This window comes from Ambystoma mexicanum, chromosome 12 (genome assembly GCF_040938575.1).
Source record: "Ambystoma mexicanum isolate Mex_15411 chromosome 12, UKY_AmexF1_1, whole genome shotgun sequence".
In the NCBI taxonomy this organism is placed as follows: Eukaryota; Metazoa; Chordata; class Amphibia; order Caudata; family Ambystomatidae; genus Ambystoma; species Ambystoma mexicanum.
This window is the reverse complement of record NC_090936.1, coordinates 993,017,465-993,031,146: the sequence shown is the minus strand read 5'-3', so window position 1 is coordinate 993,031,146 and position 13,682 is coordinate 993,017,465.

The window sequence follows — 13,682 nt, the reverse complement described above, 5'->3', positions numbered from 1 at the left end:
TGATTCTTTCTCCAATCAGGGGACAGGGTATCCTCTAACCTATCAGATCCTTAGAGGGTTGGGCATTGTAGAATCAGCCTACCCACCCACTTTGGAAATACATAAATAGGGACTGCTGAGGACAGATAGGACACACACTTTTTTCCACTACTCAACTGAATTCTTGGCGAAGCACCCTGCAAGAAGATCCAGACCAGATCCAGACAATATCCAGACAGAGGGCCTCATTACACGGACAGCGGTGGACCAAGCTGCTATTATCACCTTGGTCCATGCCAGTAAAATACCGGCACCGCCTAGGAGGAAAGGGGAATTACCGCCCTATTCCAAGGTTGGTGGGGCGGTAATTCCCCCTTCCCCCATTGCCCTTCCCCATTCCCATTTTTGGCCCATAGGGCATAATGGGAATGGGGAAGGTGCTAATTACGGCACCATAAATTGCGGTACCGTAATTAGCTCCCTGGTCCCTTTGCGGGTTGGTTTTTAACGCCTGCAAAAAGCAGGCGTTAAAGTCTCCAACCCGCAAAGGGACCTCGTAGTAAGGCGGTAAGGGTTAACGGTCACCGGTACCATTAACGGTGACCGTCAACCCTTAACGCCATCCATGTAATGAGGCCCAGATACTCTAGAACCAAAATCTAGAACTTTAAAGCAGAGAGGCCTGACCCAAAAGCTGAACCCTTCTCAGCAGGCCTTCAGAATCTTTTGCAACCTGATTCTAACCCCTTAACTTCCAAGGGGTTCTCACATTCAACAACCGGGCTGAGCTGTTTTGCTATTCTAGTCAAGAATCCTGTGCTAGAACCAAGATCCGGACCCAGAAAGAAGAGCTGTATCCAGAACCTGTCAGATCCAGTCCAAGAGACCGTGCAGACCGCAGTGCAGTGCTGAGAGCAGAACTGAGACCTGTCCGGTGGCAAGAGAATCCCAGCCAAACCCTTGACCAGATCTTTGACGGGGCCCACTCCATTCCCAAGCCATAGGAGTGATTATTCAGTCTAGAACTGTACATAACCAATCTCTTAGTTTAACGTAATACTATTCCATCCATTTCAGTCTGTCCAGAACTGCATTACAGAACCTCTGTTGTCTATCCTAAATTCTTCTCTCCTCCACATAATACTTGATAATTGTAGCAATAATCATCTTGGTGCTAATATATATTTTCTGGAGAAAGGCAATTGTCTTGTTCAGACAGAAACCATCCGGAGGCACCTCTGGATAGGTGGCTGGGCTGTCGTGTAGTTTTCGGCTCCATAGACTCTTTAGTGTTAAGAAATCTTTGGGCCTCATTACACGGTAGGCGGTAAGGGTTTACCGGTACCGGTAAGGGCACCGGTACCAGTAAACCCTTACCACCTTACTACGAGGTCCCTTTGCAGGACCCGACATTAACGGCTGGTGTAGACCAGCCGTTAAAGTTGGGACCCGCAAAGGGACCTTGGTGCTAATTACGGTACTGCAATTTACGGTACCGTAATTAGCTCCTTCCCCATTCCCATTGAGCCCTATGGGGCAAAAATGGGAATGGGGAAGGGCCATGGAGAAAGGGGGAATTACGGGCCCACCAACCTTGGAATGGGGTGGTAATTCCCCTTTTCTCCATGGTGGTACCGGTATGGTACCGGCGGCAACCATAAATAGCACCATGGTTTACTGCATTACGTGTAATGAGGCCCTTTGTTTCTAATCGTTAAAGCGCATCTGTCATTTTTGAAATCTTGACTTTGTTTCTGAAAAATCTACCTTAATTAAAACCTCTGTAACTTTTGAACCGCACGTCCTAGAACCAAAATTTAACTGTCATTTTAAAGCTGAGATCCAAAATGACATTCCAATTCTGTAATTGCGTTTCCCGCATGTGGAAAAGTTGCCGCAAATTGCAATTTAGCTCAATTTCACCACATGTCAAAATAGCTGTTTCTTGTTTTCAACTGCTGAAATTCATTTTCAATCTGATACTCCTTCATGAATCATTGCTAGTGTTGACCTGAACCAATCCAAAGTAATTCTCACTTATCCTGAATCTCCTTTAGTGAATTAAAATCATTTTAGCATATTTTTCCCATTCATTGCAATCACATTTATAAGCAATAGACCTGTTTTAAAATCATACCTGTTCTCTCTAAGCTTGCTGGGGGAACTGGAATTGAACTGCATTATTGATTGTATTCCTGAAACCTGTGTGGCCTCATTTCCATCTCTTCATCTTGCATAGTGGGGGGAGTGAGTAATAACAGGGGAAAAAGTGATAATATTATCTTTTGATTGCAATCATATCAAGTTTATTTCTGTGTTGCATTCTTTCTTATTATTGCATTTCCTTGAATCATACAAAGTATTCTCTGCTACATTATCCTTTCTATTTCTACTCCTAACTGATTAAAGAGATTGTTGATAGTGTAATATTACCCATTGCTGATCACTGTACATATTCATAGGTGTGATATTCAGATATTATTCTATTCATAAAAGTGTGATATATAAACCTTTTAATTTGCAAAACAAACCTACTTCTTGGCTCAGTGAGGTCGGGGAAATTCAAAGAGAGGGGCGTTATATAAGGGTTCATCATCCAGATTTAAAGAACTTTGACATAAAAATATATAAATAAGGGCTTCCATTGGGCATCCCATACTAAGCATTGACTTGGTTGGAGTGCTGTATTGAAGTCACTTACAGCGCCACTCACCGGCGCTAATACTCACCTGCGGGAAATCTGCTCAGCATCTTAGGAAGAGTCTAATCTTCATCCGAAAACCGCTCAAGATCGCGCCTGAAAGAAAAGAGAAACACAGGTTAAAACTTGGGCAATAAGGACATTAAGCACCTATACCAAGCATCCATTGGCATAGAGACTTACCTGCTTAATCCAGCTATTCAAAAACTCAGCAACAGCCCCTGCAGGATCAGTGAAGTAACTTGGTCCTGGGAAAGACTGTGCATACCGCGCCCCTGCTAGAGATTGCAGGACGGAGAGCCTACCATTAAGAACTCCAAGGCAAACGCCTCCTGGGGTGATATCGAGGGAGAAGATGCGGGCAGGCATCATTACTCAAGCTGTGCAATGCCAGTGCTGACATCATTCGTGCGGCTACGTGCTATGCCCCCGTGGAGATAAGGTGAGCGTGACAAAAAGCCTATGAAGACATCCCAGATGAAAATAAACTGTTCAGCAAGACAGCAATGATAATGACATCCATATTTATGCCAGGACTTCAGGCTGCAGTAATTGCCAAGTGAATGCAGATTACCAGATGGGAACTGTTGCAGACAATCAATGCAACAATAAAAGGATTTAATGCAATCACAGAAAAATTGAGAGCCTTCAAGATGATGACTCTTCAGAACAGGTATGTCCTGGACTTACTTACAGCAATGGAAGGAGGCGTGTGGACCAAGGTCGGGCTTTCTTGCTGTACATTCAGACCATCCCATGATGGAGAGAATGGAGCTCTGACAGAAGCAATAACTATGCTACCAACTCTGTATATGAAGACGGAGGATGAAGTTGATGTCATGGGTATCAGGCAGGTAGTTGGGGTAAGCTGGGTGGAGGCTTGGCAGGCCTGGCATAGGCACACAAAGAACCCATAACAAATCCCTCCCTTCATTCCCTCCTAGTGTTTGTGTTACGCTCACCTGGTTCCCACGGGGGCGTCGACCGGAACTGGGCCGCTGTTGTTTCCACCAGCGTGACATGTAACGCCGAGATGACTGACTGGACTGGCCCGCTCAGCCTAGTTTGTCTGGCTCGCAAGAATATTCTTCTGCAAAGGAGAAGAGGAATTAACCACCTGTGGAATTGAGTGTCAACCCACCTTCCCCACTCCCGTTGTCTTCCCACAGATCACTCTTGATGTCCCCTCCTTAGTCTCACCTGATGGTTTGGAAGGATGAGCTCTCCATCCTGCATTGACCGCAGGGGCGCGTTGATGACCAGTTACTTCACTGGTGTAGAGGAATTGGTGAGTTCCAGTATTAACTCTAAAGTCCAATTGTTCATAAGAGTTAAAATGTCTGATCTTCACTCTGTCCGATTCCTTGCAGGTTGCCGATTAATCCACTCGAAGATTTCCAAATGGCACTTGGTAAGATTCAGGTAAGTCTATTGTGGTTTTCCCCTTAGGGGCCGGGGTACGGCGATGAAGCAGAGTTGGCTGTGCCGACCCGAGATGAGGTGAGGCCCCTTTGGTAAATCAGGTAAGTTTTGTGGGGGGTAACTGGTATTGTCTTTGCTTTCTCCCCTTAGGGGCTGGGGTACGGCGATGAGGCAGAGTTGACTGCGCCGACCCGAGATGAGATGAGTACCTCCCGTGGTAAATCAGGTAAGTCCTTGGGTGTAGCTTGTATAGCCTTAGAGAGTCCCGTTGCTCACCTTGCTGTCTTTGTCTCCTTAGGTGTCGGAGGGCGGCAGCGAGATGGAGAGAGCATGATGGAATGCTGAAGTACCGCCAAGCAGGTGAGTTCAGCGCGGCGCAGTAGGAATGCGAATCGATGCTTCAAAGACTACTGTCTTTCAGTTCCGTGGCGAAATGGATCAGGATTCAGGTAAGGATTAAAGTTAAAACTCCTGTTCTAACCTTTATCCTTCTTTTCTTCTTGTTTCAGGAGTCCCAGGACTGAAGCGGGCGTGGCTGAAGACTGGAGCTGCTGAAAACACGGTGAGCGTTACGCTGCAGCAAGCAGAATAACGCGAAGCAAGTGTGGCTGTCTGGGCGTGGTTTAAATAGCCTTGGAAGAAGATCCAGGTAAGTATTCTTCCACAGCCCCACCCAAGTAACAAAATAGTCCCTTCAGTAAAATAGTCCCTCCTAAGCCTCATTTGGCTTGAGTCTTCATGCAGCATGGTCTGCCTCAGGTGAGTATGCAGCATGGTCTGCTTCAGGTAAGTTATCAATAATGAGCCTGGCGCCCATGGCGCCAGGACTGACTTTATCTTTATGAGCCTGGCACCATAGGCGCCAGGACTGCACCCAAACATCCCCTAACTGGGGCTTTTGGGCAAGCTCCAAGTGGCATGATGCCTGCTTCCGGGGCTGCTGGGCCTGGTCTGGTCTTCCGGGGGCAGGCATCATGACAGCTTGTAGTAACTTCCTGGTTACCACTTCCTGTTGCCAAACAGGAAGAGCATGATAACTCATGAGCTCTCTAGTGTTTGGGTGTGGCTGGCTATATAGGGCACACCCAAGATTCTTCCAGTGCTTCGTGTTGCTTACTGTGAGCTGTATCAGCAACACACTTGCCGTGCTCTGGATCAGCCAGCATCTGCTTACCTGCTCCGGATCATCCTGTTTCTGCTTACCTGCTCCGGATCATCCTGCTTCTGCTTACCTGCTCCGGATCATCCTGCTTCTGCTTACCTGCTCCGGATCATCCTACTTCTGCTTACCCGCTCTGGATCATTCAGCTTTAGCTTACCTGGTTCTTACTCCACGCCGCAGCTATCTCCAGTCAAGAGGGGACTTCTGCACCGGCATCTGTAAGAACAAAGAAGAACAGCGTTAACACGCACACATCAGTAACGCTGCACATACTCACCGAATCTTCCCGCGATGCTGGAATCCAGGTTAGTTGCATGAGCGCACAAACCCCTGTAAGAAAGAAGAGACATTATTCATTGTGCTCGCTCCAATAACGCGCACACTTATTTCACTGCGCTCTCTATCCCTCTACGCGGTGCATACCTACCAAAAGCCTCCGTGCAAACTTACCTAACCACCAAGTCTCCAGTAGCGCTGAACCTGGACTCGAGGCGCTAATACCACATAATTTCTCCAGCAAGGAAAAGGGAGACATTACCAGGTGCGCTCGAATTGAAGGCGCTGCGCAAACCTACCAGCAACTAGCTTCTACACGCAGCGCTACTCACCCACAAAAATACCAGCAAACAAAGACAATACGGACAATTTTGGACACTCAACATTCGCCGCGCAACGTTTACTTGTGGGAAGGACTTTCTAGCCAGTGAAGAAACTGGCGCCTTGAACTCTCGGCCTCGCTGTGAAGTCATAAAACAGTGTTTGGCATGTGAACTCAGCCTAGAGACATTGGCACCAATCACATGAGTGAATTGCACCCCTGCAAATGCAGGATGGAGTGCACACCCTAGTAAAGATCAAGGTAAGCCCATAGGGGGACATCACAGCACACAGTAAAGAGAAGGGAAGGGCCCAGGGGAATCGGGTGAATTCAGGTCTGAGTGTACACCTTGTATTTGACAGGTATTCCTCCCGGTGAAACAGGGGAAGTGAAGACTCGTGGTCAAGGGAGGCTCGTCCATCACTCCTGCAGAGACACAGGTGTGACAGAACACAAAGCCATCCTCAATACCTCTGCCCGAGCGATGGAAACCTCCGAGGTAGACCAGCTTTCCCTATTATCAGGTGAACTACGGGCCGAGGTGCATGCAGCCCGCTCAGAGACAAATGCCTTAAGGCACGAACTGGTAGTCAACAGGGACAAAACAGACGATTTGGCAAGACAGCTCCTACAGACCCAAGCTGGTGTAGCACCTCTACCAGGTGGAGTTCCACAAGGGCAGCCTGCCGTGGCACCTGTAGCCACACCCGTTCAGGTATTGCTTCCAGGCAACATCCCTTTAGCACCCCAGAACGCTTCTCTGGGATCCCAAGAAATTTGCAGCGTTCATTAATCAATGCCGGCTTCATTTCATATGCAAACCGGACACCTTTCTCAATGACCAAGCTAAAGTAGCTTTTGTCCTCTCCTATTTAGGAGGGCACGCAGCTGACTGGTCTGTCCCGTTAGTGCTTAGGGACGACCCTTTACTGAGAAATTACCCAGATTTTCAGCATGAACTGGAAAAACTATTTGTCCATCGGACTCAAGGTCAGGACCTGGATGAGGAGCTACTCTCTCTGCGACAGGGTGATCAGGATCTAATCTCATATGTCGCCACATTCAATTGTTTAATAGCCGAATTAGGTTGGCCAGAGGAGAAACGAATAACGTTATTTTATTGAGGACTGAGAGGAGAATTAAAAGATGTCTTGGCGCAAGTAGTTAATCCTCCTGAAGATTGCAGGGAATACATCGACCTAACTATGCAACTAGACCACCGGTTACAGGATCGCAAGGCTGACCGAACCAGATCAGAGCATAGACCAGTGTATGTCCGACCAAAGGAAGCGTCCCATCGACAGGCCTCAGAAATACACTCAGAGCCCATGCAATTGGGTGTTCTCAGGGGACCACTCACCAAGGCGGAGAAAGAACGGAGGCATCAGGAAAAACGTTGCTTATATTGCGGCCAATCTGGTCACTTCCTCCGGAACTGCACGATTAAACCCCCACGGAAGACAATGGGGGTACTAGATAACATAGGGGAAGACACAGGTGCGGTAGCGGAAAACTCCAACGCCCGGCAGATGTAGAGGTCGGTCTGTCGTGCCAGGAACAGAGCACTCAGATCTCACATTTCAGTATTCCTGTGGTTTTGGTAGACCCTTCACAGCCCACCTGAATGCATGCCCTCAAGGCTTTCATAGACAGTGGGGCTATTGGGAACTACCTGGACATAAACACTGCAAAGACCTTGGGATTAGCTGTGGATGGCACACAACTCCTTTCGGGACCAGTAACACAGTGTACTTCTACCATCACCTTAATCTGCCGAGATGGCCACAGAGAAAGTAATAGATTTGACCTTATCGCTGCACCCCAATTCCAGCTGTTTCTTGGGATACCGTGGCTAGAGACGGGCAACCCAAAGAAAGATTGGCAAGCTCGAACCTTACTCTTTTCCTCATAATGCGCCTCTTGTTACGACATCAAAGGGATCAAAGGAAGCACATTGTTAGCTTCACAGGAAAAGATAGCAGGTTTAGGCTTGGTGGGCACTTTACCAGAGGAATACCAGGAGTTCCAGGATGTGTTCGCGAAGGAGCAAGCTAATACTCTACCACCACATCGAGTTTACGACTGCCGGATCGACCTGCAACCAGGGGCACAAGTACCGTGCAGCCGCATTCATGCATTAACCGAGGAAGAAAACACTCATCTACGGACATAATTGGATCAATACCTGGCCAATGGCTTCATTAGACCATCTAAGTCACCAGCCGCCTCCCCACTCTTCTTCATAGCGAAGAAAGAGGGGGACTTAAGAAGGCATATTGATTACCGGGCCCTAAATCAAGTCACCATAAAAAATAAGTACCTGTTACCTCTGATACCAGTACTCATAGACCAGGTGAGACAAGCAAAGATTTTCACCAAGCTAGACGTACACGGCGCATATCACCTGGTATGCATGAAGAAAGGGGACGAGTGGAAGACTGCGTTCCGTACCCGCTATGGCTTGTACGAATACCAGGTCATGCCCTTTGGGCTTTGCAATGCCCTGGCTGCGTTCCAGCATTTTATGAATGATGTGTTACGGGAACTCCTCCATGTCTGCGCAGTTGTCTACATCGATGACATTCTGATCTACTCCACCACTCCCCAAGAACACGTAGCCATGTGCGAGCTGTACTCCGCAAACTGTGTGAAAAACAACTGTATGCAAAGCTAGAAAAATGCTCCTTCCACGTCACCGAGGTGGAGTTTCTGGGATATGTACTGACACTGCAGGGGATCAAGATGGACAATAGAAAAGTGGAGGTAATCCTCACTTGGTCCTCACCCACATCTGTAAAGGGAGTACAGAGAGTTTGCAAACTTTTATCGACGCTTCATACCAGGATTCTCACATATTGTACATCCAATAACGTCCTTGCTGCGCAAACACCGAAAATTCGAATGGACACCAGCGGCGGAAGAAGCTTTCCGAGCTCTCAAGGAAAAATTCACCCCAGCCCCAATTCTGCAACACCCACAGCCCGATTTACCGTACATCGTGGAAACAGACACTTCAAGCATTGCCATGGGGGCCGTATTGTCTCAACAAAATCCTGAAACCGGATGCCTTCACCCCATTGCCTTTTGGTCAAGGAAATTTACCCCAGCAGAATTAAACTATGCAATTTCTGAGAAAGAACTCCTAGCAATCAAAAGTGCACTGTGTGAATGGCGACATTACTTACTAGGAGCAAAACACACCATCACAATAATAACAGATCATCGGAACTTGCAATACTTACGCTCAGCAAAAGCTCAGTCTTCTAGGCAGCTCCGTTGGGCCCTATCCTTAATGGAATACTACTTTGTAATCACCTACCTCCCCGGTGTTAAGAACGGGAAAGCGGATACGTTATCCCGCATTGGCACAGGAGAGGAAGTCTATAATGCCCCTAACCTTGTGGAGATCATACCCAACCATAATATTCTCGGCCTCTGCATCGGCCCATCTCCGTTAAATACTCTGCAGGAAACAATAAAAGAAAATATATCTGACGAAGACCTACTGGCTTGGGACACGAAGGGAGATCAGTTCACCATTCAAGACAAACTACCATACTACCAGAAACGCCTCTACATTCCAACTAAGGATCTGCAACAAGCAATCATATAAGACTACCATGACTCGCTGTTAGAAGCCCATCCGGGTATAGCCAAAACCATGAAGAAAGTAAGCAAATCTTATTGGTGGCCAACTTGGCGAGATGATATTGCTCCTGTGAGGTGTGTGCACAATACAAAACATCCAGGCAAAAACCAGCGGGCCTCCTTCAGCCAATCACCATTCCGCCAGCGCCCTGGCACACACTATCAATGGACTTCGTCACTGATCTACCCCCTAACTCAGGTTATAATACCATCCTCGAAGTAGTGGACCTCTTCTCCAAAATGGCCCATTTCATAGCTCTAAAGGGTATTCCTTCAGCTCAGACCCTGGCGCAGGTTGTTCTAGACCGAATCGTCAAGTTACATGGATTTCCTACCATAATCGTTTCTGACAGAGGCAGCCAATTTGTATCTCGTTTTTGGAAAAAATGTTGTGCCCTGGCAAGAGTAGAAGTCCATCTGTTTTCTAGTCACCACCCTCAAACGGACGGCCAAACCGAGCGCATGAACCGATCATGGAACAGTATTTGCGCTGTCTATTACACCAAACAAGCCAAAGCTAGACAGATATCCTATGGATGGCAGAGTATGCCTACAACAACTCAACACATTCATCAACCCAAGCAACACCCTTCTTTACTATATATGGTTGAAACCCCAGAACGTTGGTCTTTGATCTGCCAGAAAAGATTGAAATGCCCGCAGTAAAAAATCTACATGCCAGCATCATGAAAGCAGCCAGAGAAGCCAGCAGGAACCTACAGCAAGCCAAAGAAACACAGAAAAGAAACGTTGATCGCCATCGACGAAAAGCTCCAGATTATCAAGTGGGAGACTCGGTCTGGCTGGCAACTAGACACATTGCTTTAAAGGGTCTCAAGAAATTTCAGCCTAGATACATCGGCCTGTATACAATAGAAAAAGTAATTAATCCAGCAGCCATGAGACTGGCGTTACCTCAACATATGCGTATACATCCCATATTTCACGTGTCACTATTAAAACCAGCACACCCAGGAACCCGAACTTCCACATCTCCCGCACCCATACAAGTGGGTGAAGAAGCACCAGAATATGAAGTAAAGAACATATTAGATTTCAAACAAGTATAAAAGATCCAGTATCATTTGATTGACTGGAAGGGATGCGGACCCCAGGAAAGATCATGGTAACCCAGCATGCAGAAATTCCATCGGGACCATCCTGAGGAACCAAAGCCCTCATACACACCATTGGGAGGGGTCTTGAGGGGGAAGACTGTCATGGGTATCAGGCAGGTAGTTGGGGAAAGCTGGGTGGAGGCTTGGCAGGCCTGGCATAGGCACACAAATAACCCATAACAAATCCCTCCCTTCATTCCTTCCTAGTGTTTGTAGTAACTTCCTGGTTACCACTTCCTGTTACCAAACAGGAAGTGCATGATAAGTCATGAGCTCTCTAGTGTTTGGGTGTGGCTGGCTATATAAGCCACACCGAAGATTCTTCCAGTGCTTCGTGTTGCTTACTGTGAGCTGCATCAGCAACACACTTGCCGTGCTCTCGATCAGCCAGCATCTGCTTACCTGCTCTGGATCATCCTGTTTCTGCTTACCTGCTATGGATCATCCTGCTTCTGCTTACCTGCTCTGGTTCATCCTGCTTCTGCTTACCTGTTCCGGATCATCCTATTTCTGCTTACCCGCTCTGGAACCAATCAGCTTTAGCTTACCTGGTTCTTACTCCACGCCGCAGCTCCAGTCAAGGGGGGACTTCTACACCGGCACCTGTAAGAACAAAGAAGAACAGCGTTAACACGCGCACATCAGTAACGCTGCGCATACTCACCGAATCTTCCCGCGACGTTGGAATCCAGGTTAGTTGCACGAGCGCACAAACCCCTGTAAGAAAGAAGAGACATTATTCATTGCTCTCGCTCCAATAACGCGGACACATATTTCACTGCGCTCTCTCTCTCTATGCGGTGCATACCTACCAAAAGCCTCCGTGCAAACTTACCTAACCACCAAGTCTCCAGTAGAGCTGAACCCGGACTCGAGGCGCTAATACCACATAATTTCTCCTGCAAGGGAAAGGGAGAGACATTACTAGGCGTGCTCGGGTTGAAGGCGCTGCACAAACCTACCAGAAGCCAGCTTCTACATGCAGCGCTACTCACCCACAAAAATACCAGCAAACAAAGACAATACGGACAAATTTGGACACTCAACATTTTCCGCGCAACGTTCACTTGTGGGAAGGTCTTTCTAGCCAGTGAAGGTACTGGTGCCTTGAACTCTCGGCCTTGCTGTGAAGTCATAAAACAGCGTTTGGCATCTGAACTCAGCCTACAGACATTGGCACCAATCACATGAGCGAATCACGCCCCTGCAAATTTAGGATGGAGTGCACACCCTAGTAAAGATCAAGGTAAGCCCATAGGGGGACATCACAGCACACAGTAAAGAGAAGGGAAGGGCCCAGGGGAATCGAATGAATTCAGGTCTGAGTGTACACCTTGTATTTGACAGGTATTCCTCTGGGTGAAACAGGGGAAGTGAAGACTCGGGGTCAAGGGAGGTTCGTCCATCGCTCCTGCAGAGACATAGGTGAGTGTGACAGTTGATAAGACAGTAGGAGGTGACTGGCTTTCATCTATGTTTTTGTAGATTCCAACCTGGCTGGCAAATTTTTTCAAATTACTTGGAGCAATACTACTGTTGACATTGCTAGGATTCTGTCTTATAAGAATCATCTGGGGACAGTGCCAGAAAGACAGCCAAGAAAGGTATTGGGATGAAGATAACGATTGATATAGATGCTGGAACGGGTGAAGAAATGCAAAATGAGGAAAGTACCCATGAGAATATAAAGAAAAGCACCCTTCTATATAAAGAAATATGTGGGACGTTGGAAATTCTGTCACCCATCAGGAGCATGCTGCCATATGACCTGCAGTGTGGATGAACACATAAGGAATGCAAGTCACCTGAGGAGAGGGTGACAAAGATATGGATTCTAAAGAAAGGGCAGTATGAAGAGAAGATGAAGGAGATTGAAGAGAAGAATGTGGTCGAGGACTCGGCCATTGTGGGATAATGTAGAGGGGCAAGTAGATGCATATACCCTATCTCCCGCCCCCTCACTGCTGTCATACTGGAGCAGCCAGAGAAGAGCTGTGTGTGGGATCCCATGTGTTGTACTGCATCAAGTGTATGAGAGACAATATGCACTCAGACAACTGTATTGTATGTACCCTCGTACTGAGAGAGTGGAAGGATGTCTGCACACACCATTGGACATCTGACGAGGGCAGAATGATGCCATGAAGAAGATGTATGAACACATACATAAACAATATGAAAATACTTAAGAATAACAATGAAACTGAAGTGACAATAGAAACATTTATGAAATGATAAAGTAATCATGTATGCAAAAGAAGATAAAGTAACTTGCTGACCAGTAAGTGTAAATACGCAGTAACGCAAGGTAGACAACACATATAGAGGTTTGCTATAGAGGAAAATATAATGTGGCAAGGACGGCCATTATAGGAAAATGGATATTCGCTCTTGGAAAGATTCATTCCAGCTACCTGAGAAACAGACCACGGCTGCAGATTCAGGAGACTATGGAAAACAGTTTTGTGTGCAGAACAAGGAGGAGTTTAGGTTGGCTTGGGATCAAGGATGCTATTTCAAGAAATAGCTGCAAAGCACAAAGGGAGGCAGACGGATAAGCCATGAACATTCTATATATTTCTCTTAGATTAAAGAAGAAGAAAACATTTACAAGAGCCAGGTATTGGACAATTAACAATGTATAAGGCTCCTACAAGATGGAGCGAGTAAGTCTCTAGAGGCCAGAAGGAGCAGTAATACCCAGCATAATTGAATCAAATAGCAGTAAACAGGAGGTTAAAATGGACACATTTGCAGTCTCTTTGCACGTGATGCAGAAGTCGAAAACAAGAGCTTTCATTAAGCTGTGGTTGAAGATAGCTATGTGCTCATACACCCTTGAATGTCCCAGAACAGAGAGAAGACTACAAGGTCAATGACAGACGAAACAAACTCTTTGGCTTATGGTTGGACTGATGAGAGATGATGGACTAATTGGGAAAGTGGGGAGTAATCTGACGTGACTCAAGCACCTGGGTTTCATTTCTCTTACATGCTGCTAGCTGAGCTGAAAGTCCAAGGTTGGGTGGGAATGCCAACCAATCAGTCGGTCTA